Raw genomic sequence first — 10,254 nt, 5'->3', positions numbered from 1 at the left:
GAGGTCTGTAGACATTATGTTGGTTGTATATATATGTTTTGGATAATGGTCTGGATATGGTTTGTTTGGGATGTCCGCTTGTACAGGGGCAGCCTTGTCGGCTGCGTACATCATTGTGTATTGCGTAGTGGCAGCCTTGTCGGCTTACGTATGTTATTATGCTTTGGATAGTGGCGGCCTTGTCGGCTCGCGTATGTTGTTACGGTTGAATGGTTATGACTCCTTATGAGACAGGTCCTCTATATATATATATGACGTTGGGGTTGGCTTGATTTGATTAAATTCCATATTGTCGTAGTTTCAGTTGGTTATACTTAGCAGGTTTGTATGTGGGTGTCCAAAACGGGCACTAGTCACGGCCCATCGGGTTGGGTCGTGACATTGCAAAGGTCCTCCTCAAGGGCCCTTGTCTTGTCATTGGGGAGTCGTACAAGGACGTTTCGACTATATACTAACTCTAATACGTGTTAGACACCCTTCCACCAAAATCATCATTTTCCGACTCCTAAAACTTAGTCAAATAGGCTAAGGCACACTAGCACCTCATTGAACTAGTTTCCGGACGTCATGTATGTTCCTTGACGTTCTGATTCTAAAACTACCTAAATGACATAAATACTTTAAAAGTGACCTTAAAACAGTGTTACCACTCTTATACTCTCGTTTTCGGCTCTAGATTAGGCTTTAGTCTTTCCGGAGTATTACAATAGGATAAAGACCACTTTATGTACACTACATTATCAATCGATAGAAAGTGGAGGAATATAGGTAAAACTTATCAAACATCCAAACCTTGATATTCATTGCTCAGTTACACATAATTCACCATCAATTTGAATAAAAAAAAGTAGCAATAGACAATTCAACATACTAGAATCACAATTCAATTAACATAGAATCAAGATCATAATGCCCACATCATAGGCTAATTTAATAATATGGAAGGATCATGGGTTCATCATGAAATTGGATTAAAAAAATCATTATAAACAGAACCTAATCCATAATTCATCATCAGCATGCTTTTAAAATTATTTTGAGAAGGAACACATGGCTAGATTGAAAGATTGAAGGTTTGATCATGAAATCTCATTGAAAAGCTATGAAGGAACTCTTTAGATGAGAGGTTATCTAAAGATGAAGGATGACCATACCTATTTATAGGATGAAACCACGAATGATTGATGAAGAAATAATTACAATCCCATATACAATTTGTTCTTGAGCCTCATCTGCAATGGAAGTTTCTAGAGAGGTTTTTTTTTCAGAGGGAAACTCTAATTTGAAGAATGAGGTCTAATTGATGTTAAAAGGATTATATACCAACTTAAAATACCTAAAAACACTTACAAACTTTCCATAGTAATTTAGGAACGTGGGGTGAATTTTCCATTCACCCCTTATTGACCAGCGTGCATGGAAGTGAAGTTGCAGGCTGCATCGACGGGACATCGATTGGACGATGGCTCGTCTTGCTGCTCTATCTTTTGAGACTGCAGCTCCTCATTTTGGACTTGATGCTAACCAAGCTAATTTATGAGCTACATACCAATCGACGGGGCGTAGCATAGAGCATGGGGCGTCGATTACTTGCTTGTCAATTGAAACAGCCAATGCAGTGTCCTGCTCAAGGACCTTTTGCGAAGCCCTTGGAGAGTTGTGCCCGGACGTTTCCAACATAAATACGATCATATATAATTTAAGTACCTTCCACATCAAATTGAACAAATACTAACATGTAAAAGTTGCCAAGACACACTAAGATACACATGCACGTCTTCAAGGCTAGCTTTCAAACGTCAACAGACGTTCTTGCACACTTCACCTCCAAATCACTTGAAATAAAGTACACATACTTTTAAACACTTGTTTAACATATTTGAAACCTTTTTAGACACATGTGAGGCTCGAAGCACCTTAATTCATTTTGAGAGATACATATTGATCATCGCCACTGTTTTATATGTGAATTGATGTTAAACTATTGGTAATTTATCAATGATGATCAAAGCAATAGAGATTCGGTAATATTTCCCTATTCCTCTACTTTTCTATAGATTTGATGGTCGAATAGGCCTTGAATGGAATTGTGTGGCATGATCCACTTATGGTGGCGGTGTTTACCTTATTGTCAACCTCTATATGTGTTTATCATGGCCTTGAAGACAAGTGTGTGAACTATGAAGTCTGGTTATGATGATCACACCTATGAAATAGCATGCCTAGTCTCTTAATCTAGTATCATGTTATAGGTATTGATTATGTTTTCTATATTTGAATGAAGTTGTTAGGGTTAGCTTTTGTTTAGGTGCTGCCATTGATGAAGTGATAATAGTGAATGACCCCTACCTATGTACCCCTATATGAATGTGTAATCTTAGAAAATGTTAGGAATCTAGAATGCATATGTTGAAGTTGTCTTGTCTCCTATTCTATAATATTGTGTGTGCTCTATGCATGAATGTGGATTGTGATCCTTCGAGTGTGGCTTCCTCACTAATATGATAAGTGCCATTATGTGATCAGGTTAACCAATGTGCACATACTTCTCACGTATGCTTATGATTATTATAGGTTGATGGTGTCTAATGAAAGGATAATTCTCATATGAATTAATTTCTAATACTATGCATGCAAAGTATATGTCCATAAAGTATGATATGTATCTTAACTGCGATGACTTGATAGGTGAATAGTATAGGCAAGGGTATGGGTCTTTGACTATACATTGCACATGTCTACCTTGATAGAATAGTCCTAGGGTGATTACTCTATGCATATAAAATGAATTCACGAATTAGCGATGAACATGAAAGTATATGGTATAATGAAGTATGTATATGTGTGGTGTCTAAATGTGGTGTAACACTCCGAAAGTTTCATGGCATTGACTAGATTTTTTCCTATTAAATAATGTTTGAAAATGATGTTTCCAAACGTATATTAATTTAATAAACTTAATTAGAAAAGGTAATATCCAAAAACGACAAAGAAATACCTTGATGTCCGGAAACTAGCTAAATTGAACTAGTAGACATTCCTTTGTTTGGTGAAGCTTTGGGAGTGTCAAATGAAGTCCAAAACTATTAACGAGATACGAAGTGTCCAAACGTCCAATAAATACTCCCCAAGGAGCACCCAAAGGGTCCTTGAGGAGGACCCAAACATTGGTGAACAAGCTGCCATAGCAGCTTGCGACAGCCAATATATGGAAGCCCTTGCGGATCGCGCAGCCAGCACTGGCTAGGAAAATTTTGACTTGTGACGTGGGGCTCCAAAAGACTCACTGCCTTGACCCAATGTTTCAGAAAAAGAATTGGAATTGGCCCCGCGACGCGCAGCCACTGTCCACATTCGTCCGCGACATTTTAAAGTCAATTTAACTTCACAAAAAGATCCATTTAAGTGAGAGGTCTTTTGGGTATTTTAGGGGACGATATTATAATGGTCATACGTTAGTTCTAAACCATTTAAAATCACTCGAAATCAGAATTAACAAACCCTCTCGTCTCTCTCAAAAACTATCTCTGTAAAACCACCATTGAAAAACCGGAAAAACTTAAGGAAAAAGATGAAGATTTCAAGATTTTCATTCAACATTCGTTGAATTATCGTCTATAAGGTATGGGTTCTTCACTCTTGTAATTCCATTCCTCAAGATTTCCTTTCAAAGATGATTTCCAACAATTCGATTCCTAGGGTTTTTACTCTAAAAGTGGATTTTCTTCCAAACTTGAGATTTATGATTAATGATGAAAAACTAGGATTTTCTATGGCTAATTAAGTATGTATTGTTGGTTAATTGATATGTAATGTTTGATTTTCGTGTGAAGCATGTTCCCTACCTAAATAATGAATTTCATTATTTTATATCTATCACTTAATGTCATGTAAATTGCTGGGATTGGAACTATAGCTTGAAAGAACTCTTAAATGAGCCATTTCCCTTAACCCTAACTATGAATTGATCTTGTTTATGACTAGAGTGGTTGGGGTTGGCTATGTTGTTGAGTATTCCACTATATTATTGGATGATAGTTATGAATTGAGTGTATGATCTTGATGAAGATTCTTGCTAGCAATTAAGTAAGTCTTCTAAAGCCATGATTACTATATTATGTTGATGTTGTCCTATAATTAATTTTGTTATGCAGTGAAGTATGTGATGTTTCCATGAATATATGATGGCCTATAAATATGTTGAATGTGTGATCATGGTAAGGATATTTTAATGCAAATTGATGATGTTTATCTTGCATGTGTTACACACTATGATTATGATATGTTAATCTCACAAATGAAGGTTGTGATGAAAGATTCTCATCTAAACCTAAAGAGCATATGATCATGTTTATACGAGGAGCTAATCTCATATTGTCTATGATAATTTTTTATTATAAATGATGACTTAAAGGTTATTTAAAAAAGGGAATTTAGCTTAGCGCTGATGAACTAGATATGAGAGATGTCCCTTCCCTAGTTAAAAGGTAGATGCACAATGACTTTCATGAGATAGAGGCTTCCATGTAATGTGGAACTATGGGTCTCTAATATATCTCCTAGTTCTTGAAATATGTTGCCTCCATAGGAATACTAACTAGTGGATCCACCTAGAATTCTATGCTCAAGTTTTGATTCTACCTTGTCAAGTAGACCACCTTCTTTTGGTGTGGTTTTTCATGACACCGCATTCCATGTAAGGCTCACATGGTCTATGTTCGCTTAAGGCGATTATTCCCTCCAGTAAAATGAAAGACAAATAAATGGACATTGACTAGTGTGACTTGAGGAGTCTACTTAGTATAGGTAGGGGTATGGGACTCTACCTAGACATTGCACAAGTTGACTTTAAGGGAAGTCCTAGGAGATTGTTCTCATGTAATATCAATGTGAAATTGATAATGCTTATGATATATGATGTTTCTCTTATATGATATTGCCTATGTCAATGAACATGAAATGGTCTATGTTGCTATATGTCATGATGAATACTTCTGATGTAAGTTGTATGAAGCAAAGAATTACATATGGTCTCCTATCTTGTTCACTTTATTATGTTGGGTTATGGGGCTTCACATGATCATTGCACTTGTAGACTTGGGCTAGGATTATTGGTAAGTGTTTTGTATGTTATGTTTAAATGATCTAAATATGAAATTTTAATATGACTTTATGATGATATGTCTTCGGTTGTGATCATACTTTATGTTGTTGTGATCCTTATCTTGTATATGCTCTCTTGTATGTGCATTAAAGGATTTCAAATGACTTAGCATGCTTTCTAATTAAATAGTCCTTTTTCATGCATGTGCTTAAATGTTATGCGCATATTGTAATACCTCAAAAATGACTTAGGTGAATCTATGTACTAACATGTTTATAGTGATGGTCTAAGGTCCTAATATTTTATATAATGTGGTATTGAGGGATTGTCTAGAATTTTAGGTGAATTGGAAGTGAAACGTCAAGGCACGACCAAGACATTCGATAACTAAGTCACCTATATGCCTCATGTGTGGTTATGTGCCTATATGTGTGTTTTATGAGTGAATGAGGTCATTATATGAGTTATTATAGTTTATAGGCAGTGTATTAAGTTTCGTTAAGTTTGGAGGTCAAACGTCCAAGAACGTTCATGACTTTCGAAAAGTTTGCCTTGAAACGACCTTGTGTGTCTTGGCATGTTTCATCGAGTTTTACGTATTTGTTTTAGTTTAAATTCGTGTTAGAGGTCCTAAACTCGTATACGAACCTATACAGGTTGGAAACGTCCAGGTCAAAGTTCCCAAGGATCAACCAAGAATCCTTTACGAAGGACCCTTCATGAGTACCCAAGCTGTCAAAACCAACCCAACCTACGGAGGCAATCGACGCCCAATGGGTCAGTCAACGCCTCGTACGTAAGGGGCGTTGGTTAACACATAGGCGTGGGAGAAAGACCAGCAAAGGACCAGCCTCAGTACCAAACCATGGACCAACAGAACGGTTCGTTGGTTGAGGGACGGTCTTTGGAGGTCAAGTTTTCAATAGTGCTGTCAAGTTCACAACTTCACTGTATATGTTAAGGGGTAAATTCACCCCTCGTCCAAATCATAAGTTTGGCAGTTCCTAAAGGGTCTTTTGGGTATTTTAAACATGTATATAATCCTTTAACACTTAAAAGATTTCATTCTTCAAAAATCAAAACACAAATTCCCTTAGAAATTCCCTAGAACTCCATTGGAGCCAAAACTCAAGGAAAGTCTTAGATTGGAGAATTGATTGGAGATTATTCATCAATTGTAGGATTAGCTTTATTGAGTCATGGTTTTTGATCCTTGAAACTCTATTCATCATGTAGCCCAACTTTCAAAGAAGTTTTCTAAAGTTTTCAAAGATGAATGGTTCAATTTCATGATCTATATATGCGTTCTTGCATTAAAGGCTTTAAATCATTGAATATTAATTTAGTTGTTGTTAATTAGATTATTTTAAGTAAATTAAACTATGAACACATGTAATTGATTAACCCTAGTTTTTGACTACTTTATGGGTTAAGTTATTTGGACTTAATGCTGATGAATTCTAGTGTAGTTTTCTATGGTCTATTGAAAGATGTATTAATTGTATTGAATTGATATCTTGGTTGTCTTAGATTGATAAATCTATATTGAATTTACTTATTTTCGTTGAATATCATAGTTTATGTATTGAATTATTGGTTATGGCCATGGGTAAGGGCCTTATGGTATTGAATTAGATGATTTAACATTGGATTGAAGTGTTGAGAATGAATAGGTGGTACCCAGCCCTAATTCTCTTTAATTTATGTTCATTAGAATTCAATTATGTTGTGATTGGTATGGTCCACTTATGGTGGTGGTGATATGTTCTTTACTTGCAATTAATGTGGCCTTGTCGTGTTACTTTATGTATTATGATGATCATGGCCTTGTCGGCACTACCTGAAGCACTAGGATGATTTGTGTAGTTGAGTTATGTGAAGTATGAGCATATCTATCTACATGTAAAGTAATGTGAAAGTATGTGTTCCTTCCATGTATATTAGGAGGTCATGTTAGACTATGACTATGTGTTCATGAGAGTAGTCTTAGAGTTGATGCATGATTGTTCCTACTTGACTATATGAGTCTATGATGGTTATATTGACGATATTGTACTAATGTATAGGGTGACATAAAGATGATAAGGGTCATTCCTAAGTTCTTTAGAGAATGATATGTTATATGTAATAAAGTAAAGAATGTTGTGTCTTGTTTTGGTAGACTTGTGTCCCTTACTTGATACATGTATGAATGATATGTGAATACGAGATATCTTGACTAGGTAGGCTTAGTGCATCCTTGTCAGGTATGAATGACTGATATGTAAGAGCTTAAATGATGTTACGAAGGTCATGTATGTGGAACCTTAAACCTAGTGGTAAGGTTATGAATGTTGAAGTCGAGAGTCGTAATGGTATCCTTCTAGTAAAAGAATGGTGGACTTAATGTTGATTGGATGGAATGGCATCATATAACCCGTAGGAAAGTCATAATGAGTTATCTATGTCACCATTGTAAGGCAACCCTAGTGGACCTCTTTGGTGAGGTGAATGTCATTGGGTTATGAACTAGATATGGAACCCATTTGTATGAACCTTTAATGTAAATTACTCTATGAGAACACACGCTAGAATCGAGTAATTACGTTATGGGAAGTATCTCTACTTGAGATGGAGACTAGAATATAATGTATCTCTACTTGAGAATGAGACTAGACTACATAAAATCCCTTCATATTCCTTAACCATGTGCCTACATGGGATGTGTCCTAGATCTACCCTTGGCAAGTATAACACCCTCACTGGAGTAGGTTAGGACTTCGGATCCCACGTCTATATATCATGGTCTATGTCGGTTATTCCTATTATCATCATGTGGAAAACCTACTAGCATTAGAGAAGTTCTATGAAGTTTAGGTAGTGGTATGGGACGCTATGTAGACGTTGCACTATTGGCTTTGAAGGTGTTAGTTAGAGTCCCTAGGTCTTGTTAAAGACCATTAATTGAATGTTCATATGTGATGAATGAGTCTTAAATGAACTAATGAATGTAATGTCTTAAGTTAATTAAGCATGTTAAATGAATAAGTACTTATCTAGAGTAGTTAAGGGTTGTCTAGTTAAGTTGGAAAAGGGACATAGGAAGGATCAGTTCGTATCTTACCTAGATAAGTCTTAAGAATGACTCTAGTTAGGGAAGATGGTTGATTATGTAGACATGATCTAAGCCTTAGTTAGTCTTACAGATTATTTAGGTAATATTGAAGAGGTCAATCATGGATGTTATCTTCTTGATTTACTTAAGTAACTATTTGATAGTCTTTGGAAGGAGAATGTCATATCATCAATCTGTTGTTGTATTAAGTGAGAATGATTCTATCTTAGGTGGTATATAAGATCACTTATGTGTGTGTGTGTAAGAGATTGTATGAGAGGTCCCTTCACAAATCACTCAAGTGAGACTAAGCATCACCTTTAGTAGAAGAATATCATGTTCATGGGTATGATGTCTTGTAAGTGTGTGTTGATATCATTATAGGTGGCTTTAAGGATCATTTAGGTGTCCCTAGATAGGTTGTATGGGCGATCTCTCTTTGTTTTACTTAAGTGAGTATTATGATAGGATTTAGTGAGGGGATAACATGCTAGGAAGTGTCTAAAGTGAAGGTAAGGCACTTCACTGTACAGTGAAGGGACTTCACTGTAAAGTGACCTTAAAAATGTACTAAATTGATTATGTGATTTCTTGTGTGTTTCTAAGGTGTTAAATGTTATTCTTATGATTATATTATGATGTATAAATGAAAAAGATTCATATTTCCAATAAATGTCGTTTTTCATGATTTTTATGCATTATATCATTCTTAGTACATGTGGTTGTACTAATTTCATGCTTTTATCTATCTCTATAGTGGTTGGTAGGTGAGGAGCATTTGGGAAGCGAGACTTTGATCATAGCATCATTCGTGAAGTTGAAGTATTTCATTGTTTGACTCAATGGCATAGATGTCGTTTATTCCATTATCAAAGTATTGTAATAGACTAAGTATTTCTATATTTCTATTGTGTATGGGTCGTGTCCCAAAGTATTCTTGCATATAAGATTTGATGAAATGATACTTAGTAGTTCCTATGAAAGATTTTTAAAGACTTATAGAATGTTTATGAAAACTTCTAATTCTGCACTACTTTTCATATGTTTTATATGCGATGAACGATACGGAAGGGTTTGTACAAAACCTCAGAGAGGTCAAGTACGCCGGTTGCACTCTGGGAGTGCCATATCTTCTAGGGTGTGGTCTCCAGATGTGACACATGTACCCATACTTAATAGATGTGGTGTACTAACCCCTTACATTATATTACTACAAATGTAGGGTTAGGCCATTGAATAATAAGAAGGTTGATTGAAGAAGATTGGAACTCTTTCTCCAAGTGTTGGTAGGTCCTCATGTTCAGGGATGCTATCTTTTCATTATTCTAGCTTATGAAGATCTTAGTAGTGCTAAGATCTACTCTTAATTCCGTTTTATTATGTTCTTTGGATTCTCTTGTAGTAAGACCTATATGGCATAATGACATTTTATTGTCTAGTCGAACTCATATTCTTTAGATGGTTTTTATGTGAGACAAGATTTAGAATATTGTATGTATGTTATCATTGTTAAATGAGAAGCCTAAGTAAGCTTCTATGTGAGAGGTCTATGTATACCTCCATATATGTTAAGCATGAAGTACAAGTACACTTCATATAGTATGAAAAAGATTTTAATTTTTTTGCATTTTTAACTGATGACATATTATGGCGAACGCTAAGGTCTTGTCTGAGTCCTCTAAGAGGACGACGACGCTGATTGCGGTCGGGGGGTGCTCCCTTGTCGTGATGCAATTGGTATTAGAGCATGAGGTTAAATAAACTAGGGTAAATGTCTCACTAAACCATATTATATAGTGTTTTGTTCATGGTTTTGAAGAGCGCTACAATTATGAATGAGATGCTATGTGATGATTAGGAAAGTTCTCTCTTTTTTGTAATCTTATGTCGTGCCTCTAGAGTTTTGACACTATGTGTCTTTTAGCATCTAATCCCTTTATTTTTGTTATAGGATATGAACACAAGAAGGACAGCCGCATGAAGAGTGGGAGAAAAGATTGCGAATGCGAGAGTTACTCCCCAAGATAATTGAGTTCCTCCTCAAGAGCAAGTTGTT

The sequence above is a fragment of the Solanum pennellii genome, chromosome 2 (assembly GCF_001406875.1).
Source record: "Solanum pennellii chromosome 2, SPENNV200".
Lineage (NCBI taxonomy): Eukaryota > Viridiplantae > Streptophyta > Magnoliopsida > Solanales > Solanaceae > Solanum > Solanum pennellii.
The sequence above is the reverse complement of the archived record's forward strand: the minus strand, read 5'-3'. Positions refer to the sequence as shown.